Source organism: Macaca nemestrina, chromosome 7 (genome assembly GCF_043159975.1).
Source record: "Macaca nemestrina isolate mMacNem1 chromosome 7, mMacNem.hap1, whole genome shotgun sequence".
Classification (NCBI taxonomy): domain Eukaryota; kingdom Metazoa; phylum Chordata; class Mammalia; order Primates; family Cercopithecidae; genus Macaca; species Macaca nemestrina.
The window spans coordinates 172,438,525-172,466,117 of record NC_092131.1 but is presented as its reverse complement, the minus strand read 5'-3'; the positions used below and the strand labels follow the sequence as shown (position 1 = coordinate 172,466,117).

The following is a 27,593-nucleotide window of genomic DNA, read 5'->3' as shown; positions in this document are numbered from 1 at the left end:
TGTAAAACAGTGTCAGGCAGGTTGTCAGGAGTTATTCCAGAAGAAGGCACTGTTATCTTAGAAGTGACCGCTCCATGCCTGTTACTGCCCCTGAAGATCTTCCAGTGGGACAAGTTGTGGAGGTGGAAGACAGTGACACTGATGCTCCTGAACCTGGGTAGGCCTCAGCTAATGTGTGGGCTCATGTTTTAATTTGTAACAAAAGAGTTTAAAAAGTAAAAAGAGTAAAAATTAAATTAAAAAAGCTTATAGGATAAGAATATAGAGAAAGAAAATGTTTTTGTACAGCTGGACAATCTGTGTTTTAAACTAAGTATTATTACGCAGTAGTCAAAAAGTAAAAAACAAAAACAAAAACACTAAGAAGCTCATAGGGTAAAAAAGTTACAGTGAGCCAAGGTTCATTTATTACTGAGGAAAAATATGTTTTCTTATAAATTTAGTGTTGCCTAAGTGCACAGTATTTATAAAGTCTACGGTAGTATACCGTAATGTCCTAGCCTTCACATTCCTTCACCACTCACTCGCTCACTCGCCCAGCGCCACCTCCAGTCCTGCAAGCTCCGTTAGTGGTACTTGCCCTAAACAGGTGTACCATTTGTGTCTTTTATACTGTATTTTTTACTGCACCCTTCATATGTTTAAACATGTTTAGATACAAACATACTTACCATTGTGTTACAGTTGTCTACAGTATTCAGCACAGTTACATGCTGTGCAGGTTTGTTGCGTAGGAGCAGTAGGCTGTACCATAGAGCCTAGGTGTGTGGGAGGCTATGCCATCTAGGTTTGTGTAAGTGTACTCTAGGATGTTTGCACAATGATGAAATTACCTAACAATGCATTTTTCGGAACATATTCCTATCGTTAAGAAACGCATGATGTTTGGCCATGTTGGAATGGATTTAGGGTCTCTAACAGTTGAGGATAGTCCAGTTCATGTAGATTTGAACCTGACAAAAGTGATTTATGAGAAATTGAAAGAATTCTTGGCAGGTTTTTTTTTTTTAATGAGGAACTCCTTTTGTGCTCATTTTGCCACCTTTACTTTCTATAGCAAAATAAACCACGTTACGTGAAATAATTCTATTGAATTTTGATTTTGAGAGAGAACTTTCACCAGTTAACACATTGCTGATTTTGTTTTCCTCTTTCTAGGTTTTTAGATTGATATCGGATTAGGCAAATTATATCATTAGTGATGAAGCTTAATGCGAATGATTGTGTCTGAGGGGAAAAAACTCGAAACAGTGAGATTTTTACTATCTCAGTTAAAGAACGCAATGCTGATTGAGTTTTAAAAACAGTTTTTATTTTTTTATTTATTTTTAAATGTCGCTTATCTTATTATTTTTATCTTTTTATTATTTTTTTATTATACTTTAAGTTCTAGGGTACATGTGCACAATGTGCAGGTTTGTTACATATGTATACATGTGCCATGTTGGTGTGCTGCACCCATCAACTCGTCATTTACATTAGGTATTTCTCCTGATGCTATCCCTCCCCCCTCCCCCCTCCCCACAATAGGACCCGGTATGTGATGTTCCCCTTCCTGTGTCCAAGTGATCTCATTGTTCAATTCCCACCTATGAGTGAGAACATGTGGTATTTGGTTTTCTGTTCTCGCGATAGTTTGCTGAGAATGATGGTTTCCAGCTGCATCCATGTCCCTACAAAGGACACAAACTCATCCTTTTTTATGGCTGCATATTATTCCATGGTTTATATGTGCCACATTTTCTTAATCCAGTCTGTCACTGATGGACATTTGGGTTGATTCCAAGTAGTGCCGCAATAAACATACGTGTGCATGTGTCTTTATAGCAGCATGATTTATAATCCTTTGAGTATATCCCCAGTAATGGGATGGCTGGATCAAATGGTATTTCTAGTTCTAGATCCTTGAGGAATCGCCACACTGTTTTCCACAATGGTTGAACTAGTTTACAGTCCCACCAACAGTGTAAAACTGTTCCTATTTCTCCACATCCTCTCCAGCACCCGTTGTTTCCTGATTTTTTAATGATTGCCATATTTTTTAAAGCAGCAGCAGAATTCTCTTCAGTGGAGGGATTGCTTAGGTGTCCTGGAGCTCCACCATGGTGAATGGGGCCACACTTTACAATTTTATTTATCCAGCTTTATTTGTTGACTTAGATTTAATAAGAATGATTTTGTCAAATTCTAAAAGGGAAATTGATTTCTAGAAAAAATAATATAAATATATTTACTAATATGCCCGTCCTTTACCAATCTCTTGTCCTGCACGTGTGTTTAGAAGTAACAAAAACAAGGTGGGTCCTATGGCAAGCTTATGGGAGGCCCTCCCCTGGTTGGGCATGTTGGCCTTGATCATTCTGAACAAAATTCATCTCAGAGAACAAGAAATCACTGCAGACTTTAGCAGCATCTAAAGTGTTACTCTGGATCATTGGAATACTCAAGTTTTTAAAAGTGTCACTCACAGAAATACTAACAGAAGAAATTGCCTTACAGGAAAAATCACGACTTGAGAAGGAAGTCAGTTATCTTTGTAATAGAATGTGTCATCAAACTAAAGAAGCAGCAGCTCTCCGAGTTACTCCTTGCCATTAACCAAAATTTGGAGGTGTACGTTTTCAAGGACTACAGCTATTTCTTAGAACATACAGTGCAATTTTAAAACGGTGTTCTTGAAAGGGATCCTTTTCAAAAAGTTACAGCACAGGAGTTTTTCATGAAAATGCAAATGTCACTTCTGCCAATGGAACTCTAAAGAGAAAAGGTGGCAGGGCGCAGTGGCTCACGCCTGTAATCCCAGCACTTTGGGAGGCCGAGGCAGGTGGATCACAAGGTCAGGAGATAGAGACCATCCTGACTAACACGGTGAAACCTTGTCTCTACTAAAAGTATAAAAAATTAGCTGTGCGTGGTGGCGGACGCCTGTAGTCCAGCTACTTGGGAGGCTTAGGCAGGAGAATGGTGTGAACCTGGCAGGTGGAGCTTGCAGTGAGCCGAGATCACACCGCTGCACTCCAGCCTGGGTGACAGAGTGAGACTCCATATCAAAAAAAAAAAAAAAAGAAAGAAAGAAAAGGCAAAGAAAGAAAGAGACTCAAGACATACGAAGTGGGCCGTGCGCAGTGGCTCACACCTGTAATCCTGGCACTTTGGGAGGCCGAGGCAGGCGGATCACCTGAGGTCAGGAGTTCGAGATTAGCCTAGCCAACATAGTGAAACCCCATCTCCACTAAAAACACAAAAATTAGAGCACCTGTAGTCCCAGCTACTCAGGAGGCTGAGGTGGGAGAATTGCCTGAACCTAGGAGCGGAAGTTGCAGTGAGCCAAGATTGCGCCACTGCCCTCTAGCCTTGGCAACAGAGCAAGACTCTGTCTTAAAAAAAAAAAAAAAATACAAAGTGGACCATTTCTAGCCATTGGATGGTTGCAGAGTAGATACCTTCATGCACCAACAGAAGCAGAGGGCATGCCCACCAGGTCAGTCCCCATGAGTAGACGTGCAAAGCTCACCAAGCCTCCCTGTTGTCACCAAATGTCTCAGACCTCCATGGGCTGCACGTGGACAAAGCTAGAGAATATATACATACATATATATATATATTTTTTTTTCTTTTCTTTTTTTTGAGACAGAGTTTTGCTCTTTTTGCCCAGGCTGGAGTGCAATGGCGCGATATCGGCTCACTGCAACCTCTGCCTCCCGGGTTCAAGCGATTCTCCTGCCTCAGCCTCCTGCATAGCTGGGATTACAGGCATGCACCACCACTCCGGCTAATTTTGTATTTTTAGTAGAGACGGGGTTTCTCCATGTTGGTCAGGCTGGTCTTGAACTCCCGACCTCAGGTGATCCACCTGCCTCGGCCTCCCAAAGGGCTGGGATTACAGGTGTGAGCCACTGTGCCCGGCAGCTAGAAAATATTTTATGACAATGCTACAGCAAAAACCTGAAGATTTAAGCAAAATGCCTCTCTATGATTATGGGGGTTGAAAAGCATGGCCAGGGAGCAGCCACTGTCATCAAACCAGCTGCTGCCCTTAAATGCCTCACAGCCACAACTTCCAGATCTCTGAGGTTAAACCAGACTTTAGCTCTGAAGTCGGGCTAAGGTAAAAGACACTTCCTTAACTTAGAACTGGGAAGAATTTAATAGAGAAACAAGGCTGAACACATCTTCATCTTGAAGAGCTATTTATGACTTCACGTTATATATGACAAATTTTATTCTCATTCTCTTTAACATTGAGCAATTGATTCTCATTGTCCAAAGGGTGAACCTGTTTTTAATAAATGAATTAACTATGAGACTGCTCATTAAAATGTAATATTGCAACTATCTATGGAAGAATAGATTATACAATTTTCAACCAGCATAAGAAAAACAAAAAGGTTTTATTTGAACTATTAAAAAAAGTAATTTTCCTGCCAACTCTGTGCTTTTTTTATATACATTTTTATAACTTTGCTTTAAAAATTTCTTGTGAAACGATTTGCAAATTACATATAGTATAATAGTAAAAGAAAATACTTTGGCCAAAAAAAGGATATTTACTAATATGCAATGTAGCCACACTTCAGAAGCTTATACAGACTTTATAATTGTCCTTGAAGGCCAGAAGTTTGTTTTGTCAGTCACTCTGCTTCCTTGGGTTCTGCCGGCTTGGAGGGGCTCTCAAAAGCATCTTGCATTGTCCCTGAAAGGGTTGTAGAGGTGTGTGCATTAGTTTCCTGGGGCTGTCATAACAAAGTACTGTATACTGAGTGTGGCTTGACAAACAGAAATGTATGGTCTCACAGTTCTGGAGGCGGGAAGTCCAAAATCAAGGTGGTGGCAGGGTTGGTTCTTCTGAGGGCTGTGAGGGAAAGATCTGTTCCTGGCCTCTCTCCTTGGCTTGTAGATGGCTGAGCTATAGTTTGGTTATTTGTTTCCTTCAAATCCCATGTTGAAATGGGATCCCCAGTGTTGGAGGCGGGGCCTGGAGGGAGGTGTTTGGGTCATGGGGATGGATCCCTCATGAATGACTTGGTGCCCTCCCTGTGGTGATGAGTGAGTTCTTTCTCTGTGAGTTTATACAGAAGCCAGTTGTTTAAAGGAGCCTGGCGCCTCCTCCCCTCTCTCTCTTGCTCTTTCTGTCACCATGTAACATGCCTGCTCCGCCTTCACCTTCCACCATGAGTAAAAGCTTCCTGAGGGCTCACCAGAGGCAGATGCCAGCACTATGTTTCTTGTACAGTGTGCAGAACAATGAACCAAAATAAACCTCTTTTATTTGTAAATTACCCAGTCTCAGGTATTCCTTTATAGCAACACAAAACAGACTAATACAGCTGCCTTCTCCCTCTGTCTCTTCAGATCACCTTCCCTGTACGTATGTATATCTCTGTGTCCAACTTTCCCCTTTTTATAAGGACACCACGTCATATTGGATTAAGGCCCCCCAATGACCTTATTAATTTCCCTTTTTATAAGGACACCAGTCATATTGGATTAGTGTCCATTCTAATGACCTCACTTGAACTCCTGCCTTCAGATGAGATCATGCTCTGAGGCCTTAGGGATTAGGATTTAACATGAAAGGTGGGTCGGATGCAATTCAGCCTATCACAGGGTGGATTCCCCTTCTGGGGCTGTGTTACCCAAACCATCCCAGGAAGGGTGACGGGGCCAGAGGAGCTGAAGAATTGTGAGCCCTTGTTTACCAGGCTTGGGGGTTCTCTCTTGCACTACAATCCCCCTGAAATTTATCAGGGAACTCCAGTGCCCAGTGGCAAAGGCTGGAAATCTTTTCTCCTAAAGATCTTTAAGGGTGCACCTGCCCTCACAGTCCTTCTGGTTCTGAGCATGTGGCTCTGTCTGTTCCCTCTGCCCACATGAATGAGTTCTGCCTCAATCCCTGCTTCTCACTGTGGGGAACCAAGTACCAGCCTCAACTTGCTGGGCAGATGCTATGTGACAGTCTGAGTGCTGAGCTCTTTACAGACATGGTCTCATTTTATCTTTCTATAAGCCAAAGAGGTAAAGAATGACATTACTGTTTTATAGATGAGAAGGCCAAATTGTGAAGAAATTAAGTGATTTGCCCAAGGTTTGTGTTGATCATTTCATTAAATGAAGTATCATATCCATCATACTTGTTCATTTATCAGAAACAAAATACTACTCATGGTAAGAACAAATATGTGGAAGAGCAGTAGAAAAACAGAGAAGTAGGAGTGGAATTTCGTGAGTCCCCAAACCAAAGACCAATACCTATGATTGAAAGAAAGGGGACTCCATGTTCATAGTGGCGTTATTCACAATAGCCAAAAAGTGAAGCCACCCAAGTGTCTTTGCGTGGATGAATAGATAAGCAAAATGTGGTCCATGTGTACAATGAAACATTACCCAACCTCGAAAAGGAAGGACATCTTGCTGTATGCCAGAACGTGGATGAACCTTGAGGACATGATGCTGAGTGAAATAAGCCAGGCACAAAAGAACAGACACTGTGTGATTCCACTTATATGAGGTGCCTGGATTGCTCAGACTCATGGAGACAGAAAATAGAATGGTGGTTGCCATGGTATGAGGAGTTGGGGATAGCATGTTTGTATTTAATAGGTACATAGTTTCATTTTAAGAAGATGAAAGTTTTATAGGTGGTTGGTGGTGATAGTTGCACAAAAAGTTGAATGCATTTAATGCCACTGGACTGTATACTTAGAAAGGACTAAGATGATGAGTTTTTATGTGTATTCACCACAACTTAAAAATAATTTTTAAAAAAGAAAGGAGGGTCGGGCACGGTGGCTCACGCCTGGAATCCCAGCACTTTGGGAGGCCGAGGCGGGTGGATCACGAGGTCGGGAGATCGAGACCATCCTGGCCAACATGGTAAAACCCCATCTGTACTAAAAATACAAAAAATTAGCCAGGCGTGGTAGCAGGCACCTGTAATCCCAGCTACTCGGGAGGCTGAGGCAGGAGAATGGTGTGAACCCAGGAGGCGGAGCTTGCAGTGAGCCGAGATCATGCCACTGCACTCCAGCCTGGGCGACAGAGTGAGACTCCATCTCAACAAAACAAAACAAAACAAAACAAAACAAAAAAACAAAAACAAACAAACAAAAACAGGAAAGGCACTGACCCCAACCCACACACTCAACACTTTTTGAATCCAGATTTTCTGGCAATGATATGAAATGTCTTTTGATCCAATCACTCAGGAAGGCCAAGAGAAAACCCTGAATTTTTATTGGAAAGAATAGCCTCAAAGCAGGAGCATGGTTAAGAACCTGTCTGTGTACATCTTCAGTAAACACTTGAGTAATAAATCACTGTTGCACTTGAAGGAAGGTCTCCAGGTTCCGGCGGTAGGTGTGGGGTTGGCAAGAGCGTAGCTTTAAGGTGTGGGCTCCGGGATTTCTTGCTGAGGATAAGTTCATCTTCCTACCAGGTCTGCACAGTTGAGTCTAAGCACAGGTGGTGGTGGGGAGGTAAACATGGAGATGACCAATGAAACACACTCTGACCCATCCCTGATTGCAAAATGAAAGGGTGTTGGATCCAGGTTGTGGTTGGTGCTTGATAGGTGCACTGTCCCTGACCAAAATGGGGCGGATGAGTGACCTACACACTCTTATTTCTCATCTCCAGTTTGTTCCTCATCAACTACCACTTTCTCTTCCTGCCCCTCCTGTGTAAGTCTTGAAGTTTGTAAATTCTGGTCTGGCTTACTCCTCATAGGTTTCCAGCATTTAGTTTTGAAACATATCAACCCTTGTACAAATAGCAGTCAGGGTGACTGGTATGAAAAGGAAATCTAATTACATTGTTCCTCCACTTGAAATCCTCCATGTCTCTCCATTCCCTGAGGCACACGATTGAAGTCCAAAGAACGCATGCCCCACCTGCTCCCTGCCCATTGGTCCAGCTGCCACCCCGACAAGGTCTGGTACCAGATCCATAGTCAGCAGTGCAGGCCCTGCAGCCTCCGCTAACGGTGCTCACCAGCCTGCACCCTCGGCTCCTCCTTACTCACCTGCCCACCATTTCCAGCTCAGCCTACAACCGTAGCCAACTCCTGAGTCTCCTGGAAGGCCTCCAGGTGGTTCCTCAACTTAGGTGTCTCTTCTTACCTTAATCCTGGTAGTTGACTTACTGGTTGCATTATGATTCCCAAGCCCCAGAAGGAGAGTCCCTGGAAGGTGCGACAATGTCTTTGTCCCTGAACTTCCATCCTGGGCATAGTGCCAGCTTTCTCATGGCATTCAGTAAGCACTGCATGTGAAATGCATTGTGCCAAGTTCTTTTGCCTCTTGTTTAACTCTTCCAAACCAGGCTTCTTCTGTGCAGACTAGGCTCAAATCCATGCTTCCAGGTGCCCTTGTGAGGTGCCACCACAGGGTAGTACACAGACCTGCACGCGCCTACATGGCATTGATTCTAGGCCTTGGTTTCCTCTTTGGGAAAATAAAGTAACGTACTAAATGCAGAGAGAAATTGGTTAACTTTTTCACTTGCTTTTAGAATGATTCTTGAAATATGAAGAAAAAATACAAATCTCTGGCTTATTTTGGCTTTTCTTTTCCTAGAGTAACTGAATTTTTAAAAATCAAGCAATGCAGTGAGGAATAAAAACAAATTCAGTTTCACATATATGAGACTGGCAGCACAATACAGCTAACCTCTGCTAGTTGGTGACTAACAGTTGGAAATCCATCCTGTAAGTGCCCAAACACATCGGTGTTGCAAAGGACCTTGAAAGCACAGCAAATGGGTGAGCACACATTATTCAATTTTTATTAGGTTGTCAGCCTTGTGTATCTCTTTCAAAAACATGTAGCTCATAAAAACATTCTTCACTTATCTTCAGCTGATTTGATGCAATTTTCTTCAATGGTGCTTAGTTATATTTAATGCCCGTGCTATACTTATGTCCAAAAAAAAAAAAAGGGAAATAATGCAAAGCAGGCCATATTCTAAAACAAAAAGCATTACATCGAGGTTCTAGGTTCCTTCAAAAAGAGCAAAGCAGAGTGGACCTCACCTGATATAGCATCTATCTTTAAACCTTGCATTTTATTTCGAAACTTTGCAAAGCAATAAAAAACTCATTAACTTTTATAGCCAGTCGAAAAGGTAATAGCATCTGTAGCAATGGAGGTGTAATTGGGCTTTTATTTAAATGTGACAGGGAGTTTGTTCTCATTATAGGAAATAAATGAACAACCACAAATCACCAGTGGATTCATGCTCCCTACGGTGCTGGTGCAAGTGGCCCGGGAACTTGCCCAGTGCCGCTTCCTTATGTGGCAACAGAGCCTGTGGGCGCCAGAGCCGGGGTTGGATGGAAACCAGCTTTCTGCAGGTTGGATAGTCGCAGCAATTATATTAACCATTGTAATCATGACAGAAAAGATTCTCCGTCCCCATTGTTGTGTTAAAACAGAAAATGTAAAAAAAAAAAAAAAAAATGTTACAGATCATAAATGCAATTCTTAACTTGGTCATAGAAAAACACCAAATTTGATCATCCTCTTGTCTCTGCTGCAGCTAAGCTTCTTTACTGGCCTCCAATTCCTGTGTCCTTCCCAATCCAGCAACTTCCTTCTATTCGTATTATCTTATCGACCAATTAGATAGTCTCAGAGAAACATGGGGAAGAACCAATTTGAAAAGTCTCTGTGGGTTTCCTCAGGTTCCTAATAGATAATAAATACTGAGCTAAGGACCCTGTGTTCTTCCAAAACATGATGATATTAAAGCTCTCCATCCTCTTTTTGAAAGTATGTAAAGCTACTTTAGTGGTTTTGATTCATTTTAATCTTTTGTCAGCTATATTATTATGTAAGGGAAATTCAAAGATGAGGGTAGAAATTTACTCAGAAAAAGCATAAATTGATTTCTGTTTAAAGATGATTTTCCTTAATCTTGTCTCAAAACACACAAATGTGTATGTATTACTGGGTATATATATATGCACATATGTGCATATATATTTTTTGTTGTTGATTTGTTTGTGTGTATGTAGATGAGTGTATACACATATGTATATATACACACATATTTATACACTCATCTACATACACACAAATCAACAACAAAAAATAGGGGGCAAAAAATCCAGTTTATATATAACAAGAAAATGGCTACACTCTCAAAACATCTTGACTGGAGCTCAAGAGCAAATAAAAAGTTGATCTCTGCCACCTGAGACCTTGGGTCAGCAGAGACGTGCTCTTAAAAGGACAGGTTCCATGTTCACTTGTACGTTCCAGCCCCAGCTGCTTTCCCTAATGGAAGGGGGCCAGAGGGACACAGCAGGAAAGTGGAGAAGCTGGAAGGGCTTAAGAGTCTAAGTCTGGGGAAGGTGGAGGAGTGTCCCCAGGATGAAGAAAGAGCAGGTTTGTTGGAGGACACTCAAGGACACACCCACGGGAAAGCCGCAGATAGGCTTTCCCTATGCCGCATCCCGCCACACTCCCATCCCACCCCTCGGCAGTACTAGCACAGCCAATGGGGCTACTGAGTGTCCCTTTCCCAAGATGAGTCATATTGAGAAGAACGGCCTGGGCCTATGGAGAACAACTGCCATCAAACAATCAATTGGTGGCATCCATCAAATACCTGGTGGAGGGAAAAAAAGAAAGACAGAGGCACATCGGGACAGATACCACGAAAGACAGTATTCAAGGACACAGAGAGGCATTCTCACCAACAGTGCTTCATTCTGCCCAAAGATTATATGTAGCAGGGAGCGTTTTCTGCACCTGAAACGAGAACTATCATGGAAGAGTCAGGATATTCAAGTAGGAGGCCATGTGACAGCGGGAGAGGATGTGGATAGAGCTGCCAGAGTCCATTAGGACATGGAAAAGAAGAAGAACACTGCAGAAATAAAAAATCCGTATGAAGCGACAACAAAGGAAAAACAAGATAGATGACATCATCAGGTCTTGACAAATAGACCTGGGAAAATCTCATAAACTATGTATTAAAGAGAACCAGGGAGCTTAAAAATGCTTTTAACAAAATGATGGCCAGGAGAGGGCAAGATAGACAAGGACAGCACTGCTTTCAGCAGGCGCTTCTAACGCTCTCACTGTCGCTGCTGCCAGCCTTGGGAGAAGAAAACTGTTTTTTTTTTTGTTTTTTTTTTTACTACAGATTCTTGATTCTTTTAAATTTTGAGCCATAGATATATGTTTCCAGTTTAGCATTAATCAATAAAATGACTGTTGGAAACTCAGTGAAGAGCAATACAAGAAATATGACAAACCGTGCAACATTTGGGTGTGCGACCATCTTTGATCAGTTTTACAGTTGCTGCTGCTCACCCCTCAGTGCCCATCAGTCTCTCACAGGAATGCACCAAGAGAAGAGAATCTCCAGCAGGAGGCCCAGAGGTGGAAGAAGCAGGGACGCAAAGGAGCAGAGGAGGCCAGAAGGAATCAGGCGAGAAGCGGGGACAGAGGGTGCGTGAGTGAGAGCCAGTGAGGCCGCTCACTCAGGGCACCCAGCCCTGTGAAAACCTTTAGAATTTGCTTCAAAACTCAGTGAAGTGCTCTAAGCAGCACAGTGTCAAAATCAGATTTAAAGTTGTCAAAGGTCATTCTTAATGCAACAAGCAACAGACTGGGCAAAAGTGATTTCAGTACGTGTAACAAAAGAAGAGTTAAAAACTAATATTTTTTTTCAAAATGTTTCCGGAAACAACATAAATAAAATTAGTTAGAAAACGAAGTGGGCAATTCAAAGAAAAAGAGATACAATTAATCGATAAATCTGTGAAAAGATGGTCATGGTATTATAAGGCCTGAAATTTCATTTCCCACCTTAACACTTTCGACCCTCACAAGGCCCCCAGGGTCTAATCCTAAATCCCTGTGCTCACACCAGAAGTGCACCCCCGCCAGTGGGAAAGGCTCCTTGCCTGGCCAGTTCCCCGTTAGCTGGACTAGCTTCCCTTAACCTGATCCTCACTCTAATGGGCTTCACTTCCCTGCCAGCTCATGAAATTATTAAAAAAAGCTAGTCACATCCTCACATGGGGCCTGGGGGCACCTCAGCATCTTATTAGTTCAAAGCCTGCCTCCTTTTCAGTAGAGTCCCTGCAGGCTCTCTCTGTTCCCATGTGCAAGTCCCTTATGGCCCTGTGTAAAATGCAGTGTCTGCCTCCCTGAGGCCTTGAGCATATGTCAGCAGCAAACCGCTATGAGTTCATCTGTCCAGTCCCACAGGGTGGATGCAAGTGGTCAGCACAGTCACCTCATTTGTAATCAGAGAATCATCAACTGAAACAGCAATGATATGGAATATTTTTCCCCAATGGATTCATAAAATTACGAACAAGTATTAACTACCTGTTTTGGCAATGGTTTGCATAGGAATATATATTGGTGGTTTTTCAGGGGATATCTATTAAAATATACAACTCATGTGACCTCTAATTTACCTTCTAGAAACATTTACTGAGATGCACTGTTGGTAACAGAGAAAAAATTGGATAGGGCTTAAATAGCCACCTAAAAGACAATGGTTAAACGAGTTTTTATATGATAACTGATGGGCAGTTTTGTGGACTGGCTCATTATCATCATTTCCAATCTTCTTCCCTTGTGTCTCCCTGGACTGCAGAGGCCAGAAAGCCAGAAACTACATTTGCTAAGCTCCTGGATTACAGGCGTGATTCAGGTCTGCCCATGAGATGTACTCATGTGTGATTTGACTTTGAATCTGTTTTAAGTGAGATAGAGATAACATAAAGCTGTGTTTAAAAAAATACTTTATCATTTAGAATGGTGTTAAATTTACAGAAAAATTGTGACGCTACAGAGATCTTCCATATGCCAGTATACCCTTTTCCCCCTATTGTTAACATCTTACATTCTTAAAGTTAATGGATCAATAGTGACATATGATTGTTATTAAGTATATCCCACAGTTTATTCAGATTCCAATTTATTTATTTATTTTGAGACATAGTTTCGCTCTTCTTGCTCAGGCTGGAGTGCAATGGCGCGATCTTGGCTCACTGCAACCTCTGCCTCCCTGGTTCAAGCAATTCTCCTGCCTCAGCCGGCTGAGTAGCTAGGATTACAGGCATACGCCACCATACCTGGCTAATTTTGTATTTTTAGTAGAGACGGAGTTTCTATATGTTGGTCAGGCTCATCTCGAACTCCCGACCTCAGATGATCCACCCGCCTCGGCCTCCCAAAGTGCTGGGATTATAGTCATGAGCCACCGCGCCTGGCCTCGATTTGCTTGTTTTTTGTAGAATGTCTTTTTCTGTTCCAGGTTCCCATTCATAACTCCACACTGCACTTACCTCTTATGACTCCTTAGGCTCTCTTGGTGGTGACAGATTCTCAAACTTTTCTTGTTTTTGATGACACTGATAAATTTGAGGAGTAATGGTCATACTTTGTAAGCTGTCCCTCAAATGGAATTGATGTGAAGTTTTTCTCTGATTAGGCGGGGGCTATGGGTTACTCAGGGGATGACCACTAATGTGCCTTTGCCATCACATCACCTCAAGAGTGCCCGTGCTGCCAGCATGGCCCACCATGCTGACGTGGACCTTGATCACCTGGCTCAGGGAGTGTTTGTCAGGCTTCTCCACGTAAAGTTGCTCTTTTTTCCCACTTTCCACACCGTACTCTTTGAAACGAAGCACCTTGTGCTTAGGGAGTAGGATTTAAGCCCACTAAGATAGTTTCAGCAGTCAAAAAACTTGTGCTTTCAGAAAGACAAGCATCACATGTTTTCACTTATTTGTGGGACCTAAAAATCAAAATGATTGAACACATGGAGATCGAGAGCAGAAGGATGGTTACCGGAGGCTGGGGAGGGGAGTGGGGTGGGGAGCGGAGGGGAGGTGGCGAAAGTTAATGGGTACAAAAAATAGAATAAATGAATAAGGCCTAGCACTCGATAGCACAACAGGGTGACTATAATCAGTAATTCAATTGTACATTTTAAAATAACTAAAATAGTATAATTGGATTGTGTGTAACACAACGGATCAATGCTTGAGGGGATGGATACCCAATTCCCCATAATGAGATTATTATTTATTGCATGCCTGTATCAAAATGACTCATACACCTTATAAATATATATACCTACTATGTACCAACAAAAATAAAAAATAAAAGAATAAAAATCCTGTGCTTTACCTATTTACCCCTCCCATCCCCCCAGCAACAACTGACTATTGTTACTGACTCTATAGTTTTGCATTTCTTTGAACCTCATATACCTGGAATCATATGGTGTGTAGCCTTTTCAAATTGACTTCTTTCACTTAGTAATATGCGTTTAAAATTTAACCATGTCTTTTCATGGCTTGATAGCTCATTTATTTTTATGACTGAATAACAGTCCCTTGTATGAATGTTGTCTAGTTTGTTTATCTAGGTTGCTTTCAGTTTTGGAGTTTATGAATGAAGCTGCTAAAACCCACTTTCATGCAGCTTTTTGTGTGAATATAAGTTTTCACATCAATTCTTACTAGGAACTTGATAGCTAGATCACACAGTAAGACTATGTTTAGCTTTGCAAGAAGCTGCCAAATATCTTCCAATGACTGCACCGTTTTTCATTTACACCAGCAGCAAAAGAGAGTTCCTCCATACTGAACCCTCTCCAGCATGTGCTGGTGCAGCTTCTGCAGATTTTACCTACTCTAATGCATGTCTACTGGTCTGTGGTTTCAAGTTGCAATTCCCAATTGAGAAATGATTTCAAAAATTATTTTAGGTTGCCATTTGTATACTTTCTTTGCTGAGTTTTCTGTTCAGATCTTTTAACTTCGTTTTAATTGAGTTACTTGCTTTCTTATTGTTTAACTGTAGAAGTTCTTTGTAAACTTCAGATGTAAGTTCTTTATCAGACATACGTTTTGCAAATATTTTCTCCAAATCTGAGGCTTATTTTTTTATTATCTTGCAATGTCTTTGGCAGAGCATAAACTTTTAATTTTAATAAAGTTTAATTTACCTATTTTTCTTTCATTCATCATGTTTTTGATGTTGTGTTGAAAAACTCATTGCCAAACCCAAGGTTACCTACATTTTCTCCTCTATTTTTCCTCTAAAAGTTTCAAAGTGTTGCTGTTTACATTTAGGTTTAGGATTTATTTTGATTTACTTTTTTCTTTCAGCTATACTGAACTATAACTGACAAATAAAAATCATATACATTGAAGATATACAATGTGATGATTTGATGTACATATACTATACATGTACATTGTGTAATGGTTACCACCATCAAATTAATCAACCTATCCATCACCACAGAGTTACCCTTTGTATGTGTGTGTGCTGTGATAACACCAAAGATACTTTTTCTTAGCAAATTTCTAGTAAATAATATAATATTCTTAACTATAATTATCATGTTGTACATTAGATAGTCAGCAATTATTTATCTTATAACTGAAAGTGTGTACCCTTAAACAACATCTGCCCATTTTTCCCACCCCTCAGACACTGGCATGCACTGTTCCACTCCTTGCTTCTATGAGCTGCACTTTTTAGATTCACATATAAGTTAGATCATACAGTATTTGCCTTTCTGTGTCTGGCTTATTCCACATAGCATAACGTCTTCCAGATTCATTTATGTTGTCATAAATGGCAGGATTTTCTTCTTTTATTATGGCTGGATAATATTTCATTGTATATATGTGTGTATACATCCATCGTATATATGTATATACATACACATCATATATATGTATATACATACACACTGTATATATGTATATATACACACATATACAATGTACATACACACATATACAATATACATTGTATATGTGTGTATATATATCACATATATGTGTATGTATACACATCGTATATATGTATATATATACACAATAGTTTCTTGGCCCACTCATCTGTCAAATAGACACAGGTTATTCCATTTCTTCCCTGTTGTAAATAATGCTGCAATAAACATGAGGGTGTAGATAGCACTTCAAGATATTTTATTTCGTTTTCATATCCTTTTCCTTTTCTTTGGATATGTACCTAGGTATAGGATTGTTAGATTATATAGTAGTTCTATTTTTAATAGTTTGCAGAACTAACAATGTTTTCTATATAAATTGACTATATCAATTTATATACCCACTGACAGTGTACAAGGATTCTCTTTTCTCCACATCCTCACCAACACCTGTTAGTTCTTGTCTTTTGGATAATAGCCATCCTTACAGGTGTGAGGGATGTCTCAGTCTCACTGTGGTTCTGATTTGCATTTCCCTGATGTTTCATGGTGTTGAGCAGCTTTTCATAACCTGTAGGAAAGTTCTGTGTCTTCTTTGAAAAAATGTCTCTATCTCCTTCAGTTCTGCTCTGATCTTAGTTATTTCTTGCCTTCTGCTAGCTTTTGAATGTGTTTGCTCTTGCTTCTCTAGTTCTTTTAATTGTGATGTTAGGGTGTCAATTTTAGATCTTTCCTGCTTTCTTTTGTGGGCATTTAGTGCTATAAATTTCCCTCTACACACTGCTTTAAATGTGTCCCAGAGATTCTGATGTGTTGTGTCTTTGTTCTCATTGGTTTCAAAGAACATATTTATTTCTGCCTTCATTTTGTTATGTACCCAGTAGTCATTCAGGAGCAGGTTGTTCAGTTTCAATGTAGTTGAGTGGGTTTGAGTGAGTTTTAAATCCTGAGTTCTAGTTTGATTGCACTGTGGTCTGAGAGACAGTTTGTTATAATTTCTATTCTTTTACATTTGCTGAGGAGTGCTTTACTTCCAACTATGTGGTCAATTTTGGAATAAGTGCGATGTAGTGCTGAGAAGAATGTATATTCTGTTGATTTGGGGTGGAGAGTTCTGTAGATGTCTGTTAGGTCTGCTTGGTGCAGAGCTGGGTTCATTTCCTGGATATCCTTGTTAACTTTCTGTCTCGTTGATCTATCTGATGTTGACAGTGGGGTGTTAAAGTCTCCCTTTATTATTGTGTGGGAGTCTAAGTCTCTTTGTAGGTTTCTAAGGACTTGCTTTATGCATCTGGGTGCTCCTGTATTGGGTGCATATATATTTAGGATAGTTAGCTCTTCTTGTTGAATTGATCCTTTAGCATTATGTAATGGCCTTCTTTGTCTCTTTTGATCTTTGTTGGTTTAAAGTCTGTTTTATCAGAGACTAGGATTGCAACCCCTGCCTTTTTTTGTTTTCCATTTGCTTGGTAGATCTTCCTCGATCCCTTTATTTTGAGCCTATGTGTGTCTCTGCATGTGAGATGGGTCTCCTGAATACAGCAAACTGATGGGTCTCCTGAATATAGCAAACTGATGGGTCTTGACTCTTTATCCAATTTGCCACTCTGTGTCTTTTAATTGGAGCATTTAGCCCATTTACATTTAAGGTTAATATTGCTATGTGTGAATTTGATTCTATCATTATGATGTCAGCTGGTTATTTTGCTCATTAGTTGATGCAGTTTCTTCTTAGCATCAGTGGTCTTAAATCAATGAATCCAGGAGCTGGTTTTTTTGAAAAGATCAACAAAATTTACAGACTGCTAGCAAGACTAATGAAGAAGAAAAGAGAGAAGAATCAAATAGATGCAATAAAAAATCATAAAGGGGATATCACCACTGATCCCACAGAAATACAAACTATCGTGGCGGGCGCCTGTAGTCCCAGCTACTCAGGAGGCTGAGGCAGGAGAATGGCGTAAACCCGGGAGGTGGAGCTTGCAGTGAGCTGAGATCCGGCCACTGCACCCCAGCCTGGGCGACAGAGCAAGACTCCGTCTCAAAAAAAAAAAAAAAAAAAAGAAATACAAACTACCATTAGAGAATACTATAAACAACTCTATGAAAATAAACTAGAAAATCTAGAAGAAATGAATAAATTCCTGGTCACATACACCCTCCCAAGACTAAACCAGGAAGAAGCTGAATCCCTGAAGAGACCAATAACAGGCTCTGAAATTGAGGCAATAATTAATAGCCTACCAAAAAAAGTCCAGATGGATTCACAACTGAATTCTACCAGAGGTACAAGGAGGAGCTGGTGCCATTCCTTCTGAAACTATTCCAATCAATAGAAAAAGAGGGACTCCTCCCTAACTCATTTTATGAGGCCAGCATCATCCTGATTCCAAAGCCTAGCAGAGACACAACAAAAAAGGAGAATTTTAGACCAATATCCCTGATGAACATCGATGCAAAAATCCTCAATAAAATACTGGAAAACTGAATCCAGAAGCACATCAAAAAAGCTTATCCACCTTGATCAAGTGGGCTTCATCCCTGGGATGCAAGGCCGGTTCAACATACGCAAATCAATAAACGTAATCCAGCATATAAACAGAACCAAAGACAAAAAACACATGATTATCTCAATAGATGCAGAAAAGGCCTTTGACAAAATTCAATAGCCCTTCATGCTAAAAACTCTCAATAAACCAGGTACTGATGGGACATATCTCAAAATAATAAGAGCTATTTATGACAAACCCACAGCCAATATCATACTGAATGGGCAAAACCTGGAAGCATTCCCTTTGAAAACTGGCACAAGACAGGCATGCCCTCTCTCACCACTCCTATTCAACACAGTGTTGGAAGTTCTGGCCAGGGCAATCAGGCAGGAGAAAGAAATAAAGGGTATTCAATTAGGAAAAGAGGAAGTCAAATTGTCCCTGTCTGCAGATGACATGATTGTATATTTAGAAAACCCCATCATCTCACCCCCAAATCTCCTTAAGCTGATAAGCAACTTCAGCAAAGTCTCAACATACAAAATCAATGTGCAAAAATCACACACATTCTTTTGAACCAATAACAGAAAAACAGAGAGCCAAATCATGAGTGAACTCCCACTCACAATTGCTTCAAAGAGAATAAAGTACCTAGGAATCCAACTTACAAGGGATGTGAAGGACCTCTTCAAGGAGAACTACAAACCAGTGCTCAATGAAATAAAAGAGGACACAAACAAATGGAAGAACATTCCATGCTCATGGATAGGAAGAATCAATATCGTGAAAATGGCCATACTGCCCAAGGTAATTTATAGATTCAATGCCATCCCCATCAAGCTACTAATGACTTTTTTCACAGAATTGGAAAGACCTACTTAAAGTTCATATGGAACCAAAAAAGAGCCTGCATTGCCAAGACAATCCTAAGGCAGAAGAACAAAACTGGAGGCATCACACTACCTGACTTCAAACTATACTACAAGGCTACAATAACCAAAACAGCGCTAGAGACCAATGGAACAGAACAGAGCCCTCAGAAACAATACCACACATCTACAACCATCTGATCTTTGACAAACCTGACAAAAACAAGAAATGGGGAAAGGATTCCCTATTTAATAAATAGTGCTGGGAAAACTGGCTAGCCATATGTAGAAAGCTGAAACTGGGTATCTTCCTTGCATCTTATACAGAAATTAATTCAAGATGGATTAAAGACTTAAATGTTAGCCTAAAACCATAAAAATCCTAGAAGAAAACCTAGGTAATACTATTCAGGACATAGGCATGGGCAAGGACTTCATGTCTAAAACACCAAAAGCAACGGCAACAAAAGCCAAAATTGACAAATGGGATCTAATTAAAATAAAGAGCTTCTGCACCGCAAAAGAAACTACCATCAGAGTGAACAGGTAACCTACAGAATGGGAGAAAATTATTGCAATCTACTCATCTGACAAAGGGCTAATAACCAGAATCTACAAAGAACTCAAACAAATTTACAAGAAAAAAACAAACAACACCATCAAAAAGTGGGCAAAGGATATGAACAGACACTTCTCAAAAGAAGACATTTATGCAGCCAACAGACACATGAAAAAATGCTCATCAGGCCGGGCGCGGTGGCTCAAGCCTGTAATCCCAGCACTTTGGGAGGCCGAGGCGGGCGGATCACAAGGTCAGGAGATCGAGACCACAGTGAAACCCCGTCTCTACTAAAAATACAAAAAATTAGCTGGGCGCGGTGGCGGGCGCCTGTAGTCCTAGCTACTCAGGAGGCTGAGGCAGGAGAATGGCATGAACCCAGGAGGCAGAGCTTGCAGTGAGCCGAGATCGCGCCACTGCACTCCAGCCTGGGCAACAGCGTGAGACTCCGTCTCAAAAAAAAAAAAAAAAAAAAAAAAAAAGAAAAAATGCTCATCATCACTGTCCGTCAGAGAAATGCAAATCAAAACCATAATGAGATACCATCTCACACCAGTTAGAATGGCTATCATTAAAAAGTCAGGAAACAACAGGTGCTGGAGAGGATGTGGAGAAATAGGAACACTTTTACACTGTTGGTGGGACTGTAAACTAGTTCAACCATTGTGGAAGACAGTATGGTGATTCCTCAAGGATCTAGAACTAGAAATACCATTTGACTCAGTCATCCCATTACTGGGTAAATACCCAAAGGATTATAAATCATGCTGCTATAAAGACACATGCCCACATATGTTTATTGCAGCACTATTCACAATAGCAAAGACTTGGATCCAACCCAAATGTCCATCAATGACAGACTGGATTAAGAAAATGTGGTGCATATACCCCATGGAATACTATGCAGCCATAAAAAAGGATGAGTTCATGTGCTTTGTAAAGACATGGATGCAGCTGGAAACCATCATTCTCAGCAAACTATTGCAAAGACAAAAAACCAAACACCGCATATTCTCACTCATAGGTGGGACTTGAACAATGAGAACAGTTGGACACAGGAAGGGGAACATCACACACCAGGTCCTGTCGTGGGGTGGGGGAAGTGGGGAGGGATAGCATTAGGAGATATACCTAATGTAAATGACAAGTTAATGGATGCAGCACACCAACATGGCACATGTATACATATGTAACAAACCTGCACGTTGTGCACATGTACCCTAGAACTTAAAGTATAAAAAAAAAAGAAGTCAAGCGATCAAAGCAAGACAAAAAAAAAAAAAAAAAAAAAGATAAATGAAACAAAAAGCTGGTTCTTTGAAAAGATAAATAAAATTGAAAGACCATGAGCAAGATTAACCGAGAAAAGAAGAGAGAAAATTCAAATAACTTCAATAAGAAATGAAACAGGAGATATCACAACTGACACCACAGAAACACAAAAGATCATTCAAGGCTGCTATTGTTCCTGGGCCAAAGTGAGGGCTAGGCTGCTATTTGTCATGGCCCAATAATGAGATGCAGATGAACTGAGGAGGAAGAGAGTTTTATTTCTGTGACTGGTTACAGGAAGAAGGCCTGGAAATTTTCACCTGATCAACTCAAAATTACAAAGTTTTTCAGAGCTTCTATACCTTCTAAGCTATACATATACATGTAAGTGTGCATTCATTTAAAGACATAAGTGATGGACTTCTTTTCATCTGTACCTAAGGTCTCAGTCCTGAAGACTTTCTTCTGGAGCTTCAGTAAGTTTACTGAATCTAAATGGGTCCAGGTGCTGGGGTGATTACCCTTATCTTGACTCCTGCTAAATCATGGAGTTTGGCGGAGTTCCTTCAGACCCCCAATAAACTTGTTTGGGGGGCATGTGGAGTTTCTTTAGACCGCAATAGAACTTGTTCAGTCCTAAATGAGAAAAAAAAAAAAAGAAAAAAGAAAAAATGTCTGTTCAGGTCATTTGCCCATTTTTCAATATGTTACTATTATCATCATCGTTATTATTAATTTGCCATTGAGTTGTATGTGTATTCAGTATTTTGAATATTAACCCGTTATCAGATATATAGTTTGTAAGTATCTGCTCCCATTCTGTAGCTTGGCTTTTTATTTTGTTGATTGTTTCCTTTGCTGTGTGCAAGCTTTTTAGTGTGATGTATTCCCATTTATTTATTTTTGCTTTCATGCTATGTGCTTTTGGTGTTATATCCAAAAAATATTGCCAAGGCCAATGTAAAGAAACTTTTTCTCTCTTTTTTCTTTTAGGAATTTTATGGTTTCAGGTCTTAAATATAAGTTGTTTTTTTTTTTTTTGAGATGAAGTTTCCCTCTTGTTGCCCAGGCTGGAGTGCAATGGTGCAATCTCGGCTCACCACAACCTCCGCCTCCCAGGTTCAAGTGATTCTCCTGCCTCAGCCTACCAAGTAGCTGGGATTACAGGCATGCACCACCACGACCGGCTAATTTTTGTTTGTTTGTTTGTTTGTTTGTTTTTTTATTAGAGATGGGGTTTCACCATGTTGGTCAGGCTAGTCTCATTGAATCTATAAATTACCTTGGGCAGTATGAAGACAGGAGAGAGAGAGAGAGAGAGAGAAAAGGGGAAGGTGCCACATATCCCTAAACCATAGATCTCATGAGAACTCACTCTTATAACAAAAAAAGCATGGGCGAAATCTGCCCCCATGATCCAAAAACCTCCCACCAGGCCTCTCCTCAAATTTGACATGCGATTTCAGTAGGGACACAAATTCAAACCATATCAGATATGGTCATATAAATTTTATTTTTTCACCTGTTGATGTGGTAGATAGCATTGTTTTCCAATGTTGAACCAGCTTTGCATATCTGAAATAAATTGGTTGTGGAATACAATTCTTTTATACCTTGTTGGATTCGAGTTACAAATATTTTTTGAGGATTTGTGTATTTGTTCCTCAGAGATGTTAGTCTGTAGTTTTTCTTATACTCTTACTAATAATGATTTATCTGATTTTAGTATCAGAGAAGTGCTGGCCTCATAGAATGCATTAGAAAGTGTTCCCTCTGCTTCTATTTTCCAGAAGAGATTGTAGAGAATTATTATATTTTCGTTCTTAAATGTGTGATACAATGCACCAGTGAAACTATCTGATCCTTCTGCTGACATTTTTGGAAGGTTATTAACTCCTGATTTATTTTTATACATATTGACTTATTATGATTATCTATTTCTTCTTCCATGAGTTTGGTAGTTTGCATTTTGCAAGTAATTGGCCCATTTCATGTGAGTTATCAAATTCGGGGTCACAGAGTTATGCATTATATTATTTTACTATCTTTTCACATCCAAAGGATTTCTGCTGATGACATATCTTAATTTCTGATATTAATAATTTTGATCTTCTCTGTATTTTTCTTAGTCTGACTAGAAGTTTATCAATTATATTGACCTCTTTAAAGAACTAGCTTCTGATTTTGTTTATTTTCTCTTATTTTCCAGTTTTTATGTCCATTGACTTCTGCTCTAATTTTGCTTACTTGTTTGCTTTAGGCTTAATTTTTTTTTCTGTTCATGGTTCCCAAATGTGGAAGCTTAGATTATTGATTTTAAATCTTCTTCCTTTGTAATATATGCATTTAATGCTCTACATTTTTCTCTAATTATTATTTTCACTGCATTCTACATATTTTGATAGTTTGAATTCTCATTTTCGGTTAAGTCAAAAAATTTTCTAAAAATTTTTCTTGAGGCTCCTCCTTGACCCATGTGTTATTTGAGGTTAATTTATAAGCATTTTAGGATTTTTGTGGTATATTTCTGTTGTTCATTTCTATTTTAATTCTATTGTCATCTGAGTTTGTATTTTATATTTAATTTCTATTTAAACAAATATGTCAAATATATTAAGGTGTGTTTTATGGCCAAGCATGTGGTCTTTGTGAGGGTTTCAATGTGAGCTTGAGGCGAATGTATATTCTGCTGTTGTTCAATGAAGTATTCTATAAATGTTAATTAGATTCAGTTGATTGATGGTTCAGTTCAGTTCAACTTACATCTTGTTGGAGAATTAGCCTCATCAATCTTTATGTAAGTCTCTGCTTTATCCCTGCTATTTTTTTTGTTTTGAAGCCTGCTTTCTCTTAAGTTAATAGCTGCCCTGAGAGCATCCTGAAAGTTGGAATGGGTGTGTGGGACAAGACTCCGATGAAGCTGGGATGGTTGAGCTTTTACATTCTCATGAATCTTCTTTGCCAGTAGAAACAACTCTCCAGCCCAGTAGGAATGGCCACTCTCAATTTATCTGTGGCAATTAACACTGCATAGCCTGAGGTGACTGCAATGTGCCCCCTGAGGTAGTTGCCATGCAAAACACTGCTGATTTTTTTCAGGACCCGCCCCATAACTAGACTCACATCACAACAGGCTTCTAAAGGTGAGGTAGAAAGTGTGACCCATGAAGAGGCGTGACACACTCCAACAGAATTAGTTGTGTTTTCTTATTTATACAGACAAAAATCCAGGCTCTATGTGACGAAATGGATATTAAGGGTGTGAGCTAATGAGAGAAAGAACATCAAGCTAGATCAGGGTAAGTTTATTGATATGGGCCCACTAAGCAGAGACTCTGGATTTAATATCGTAGCTTGGGGAGTCAGAAAGGGCTCTAACAGTTTGGTTGGTGAACCCAAACATGGATCAAAAGGTGGCCCACAGCAAGGGAGTTATAATATAAATGCCAGGTGTGCCTTGGTTTAATGTCTAAGAAGGGACTAAAGGCTCAAAGCCATTGGGATGTTAGAGTGGATTTTCCATTTGAGACCCACTTATATGCCCTGGGAGGCTTCAAAAGACATACCTTTCACTAAAATGGTGAGAAATAAATTTCTGAGGAGAGCCTCAGCATCCTTGATGTGTTTGTTCTCTATAGGCAAGATCTTTTAGTGGAAACTAGAGTCACTGAATTGAGAAAACTAAATGTAATGGGAGTGACTGGATCCCAGGGTGGCAGGAGCCAAATAACAGCATTCAGCCACCAAAATCCAGGTGGGCCTAGCTGACAGAGTGGACAGCCAGGTCACAGCAGCCACTAGAACAGTCTCACTCGTGTAGACCTATGGCATTGGCTAGTTGATCATGGTGCTCCTAGAAGTAAAATAGATAGGAAGCCAACTAAATTCTTTCTTGATCTGTATAAGCAGAAAAAGTTGTAGGTCAAGTGAATAAAAGTCTAACTCTAATCCTAAAAAACAGAGAATCATGGTCCCTCAATCAATTATCAGGGGCAAAGTAAGGCCTTTATTCTTCCTGTAAAGGATAAAGGCCAAGTCCCCTTGAGGAAGAAACCCATGACGCTGCCAAAAATTTATAATGTTAATCTCTTTCTCAGCCTTCCCCAGAGGGGCTTATGGCCTTTTAACAAGATGACTAAGCATGAGGGAAAAGTAAATAATCAGACATTTTGGTGACTGCTGGAAACTGGCTCTGAATTGATGGTAATTCCTGGTGGCACTGAACACCACTGTGGTTCAACAGTCAGAGTAGGGGTTATGCAGATCAGGTGATCAGTGGAGTTTTAGCTCATCTTACAGTAGATCCAGGTAATCTCTGAACCCATCCTGTGGTTATTTCCCAGTTCCAGAGTGCATAATTGGAATGGACATATTCAGCAACTATCAGAATCCCCACATTGGTTCTCTGACCTGTGGAGTGAGGGCCATTATCACAGAAACTGCCTGTACCTAAACAGTGTAAACCAAAAGCCATACTGCATTCTTGGAGAGATTACAGAGATTAATGCTACTGTCAAGGACTTGAAAGATGCAGGGGTGGCAGTTGCTACCATATCCACATTCAGTTGTGCTATTTGGACTGTGCAGAAGACAGATGGACCTTAGAGAATGACAGTGGATTCATGAGCTTAATCAAGTATGAACTTTAATTGTAGCTGCTTTAGCAGATGTGGTTTCATTACTTAAGCAAATTAACACATCCCCTGGTACCTGATATCTGAGATTGATCTGGCAAATGCCTTTTTTTTTTTCTGTATCTGTTTCGAAAGGCCATTAGAAGCAGTTTGCTTTCAACCTGCAAGGCCAACAATACAAATTGAGTGTCCTGTCCCAGGGGTATATCAGCTCTCCAGCCCTGTGTCATAAATTCAGTTCATACAGAACCTGAGGCCTTTTCCTTCCACCAGATACCACACTGGTCCATTACCTTAATGACATTATACTGATTTAGCCTAGGGAGTGTGAAGTAGCAACCACTCTGAACCTATTGGTAAGACATTTGCATGTCAGAGGGTAGGAAATAAATCCAACTAAAACGCAAGGGCATTCTACCTCAGTGAAATTTCTAGAGGCCTAGTGCTGTGGGGTGTGTCAAAATATCGCTTGTAAGGTGAAAGGGAGTTGCTACATCCCGTCCCTTCTACAACCAAGAAAGAGGCTCAAGGCCTAGAGGCCTCTTAGTATTTTGGAGGTAACGTATTCCTCATTTGGGTGCTCCAGCCCATTTACAAAGAGAACTAAAAAGCTGCGAGTTTTGAGTGGAACCTAGAAAAGAGAAGGCTCTGCAAAAGGCCTAGGTTACTGTGCAGCTGCTGTGCCTCTTAAGTCACATGAGCCATCAGATCCAATGGTACTTGAAGTGTCTGGCAGGGAGAAGCGCTGTGTGGAGCCTTTGGCAGGCTCTTGTAAGTCAATCACAGTGCAGACACAGGACTCTGGAGAAAGGCTCTGCCATCCTCTGTGAATAACTATTGTCTTTCTGAGGAACAGCTTTTGGCCTATTCCTGGGCCCTTTTAGAGCCTGAACACTCAATCCTGGTCCATCAAATTACCATGCAAGCTGAGCTGGCCATTATGAGCTGGGTATTTTCTTACCCACCAACTCAAGAGTTAGATGTGTACAATAGCAATCTATCATCAAACGGAAGTAGTAAGATTGAGCTTGAGCAGGCCCTGACGGCACCGTTAAGTTACATGAAGAAGTGACTCAAGTGTCCATGCCTTCTATAGAAACCTGCATCTATGGCCTCATGAAGAGTTCCCTGTGATCAATTGTAGAGGAAAAGAATCTCAAGCCTGGTTTACAGATAGTTCTGCAGAATATGCAGGCACCACCCAAAAGTGGACAGCTGCAGCACTGCGGCCCCTCTCTGGATCATTCCTGAAGAACACTGATAAAGAAAAAATCCTCTCCATGGACAAAACTTCAAGGAGCACACCTGGTTGTTCACTTTATTTACAAGGAGAAATGGCCAGCAATGAGATTCTACACTGATTTCTGAGCCGTGGCGAATGGTTTGGCTTAATGGTCAGGTCCTTGGAAGGAACCATATAGGAGTATTGGTGAAAACGAAATATGGAGAAGAGGTATGTGAACAGACCTTTTTGAATGGGAGAAAAACATGAAGATATCTGTGTCCCATGTGAATACTTACCAACATTTTAGTAATCAAATGGATAGAATGACTCATTCTGTGGATACAGTTTCTTTCCCCATCCACATTTGTTATAGTCCAATGGGCTCTTTAACAAAAAATGGCCATTGTGGCAAAGATGGGGGTTATGCATGGGCTTAGCAACACGGACTTCCACTCACCAAGGTTGACCTGACTGTGGTCACTGCTGAATGCTCAATTAGCCAGCAGCAGAAACAGCACTGATTACTTGATACAGGATCATTCTCCAAGATGATCAGTCAGTAACCTGGGGCAGGTTGATTACATTCTGTTGCTTCCATTAAGGGAAAATCAGGGTTGTGTTTCTACTAGATGAGGCTCTTACTCTGAATATGTATTTTCCTTCCTTGCATGCAACGCTTCTACTAAGACTGCAATCTGTGGACTTACAGAATGCATTAGTCACTGTTAAGTTATTCCACACAGCATTGTTGCTGATCAAGGAACTCACTTCACAACAAACAAAGTGCAGCAGCAGCTCAAGCTCATGGAATTCATTGAC

General features: G+C 40.4%; 1 protein-coding gene across 9 annotated transcripts in view; it reads left to right on the top strand.

Moving 5' to 3' along the window:
- The window catches only part of LOC139355496 (uncharacterized), a 175,382-nt gene that overhangs the window by 80,279 nt on the left and 67,510 nt on the right, over positions 1 to 27,593 (top strand). The window contains exon 6 of one of the 9 annotated variants that reach the window (XM_071067255.1): positions 21,960 to 22,679. The exons of the other annotated variants lie outside the window; for them this stretch is intronic. The gene's annotated coding sequence lies outside the window, so the exon portion shown is untranslated. Of the gene's footprint in view, positions 1 to 21,959; positions 22,680 to 27,593 lie in introns of those variants that run through there. 9 annotated transcript variants of the gene reach the window in all.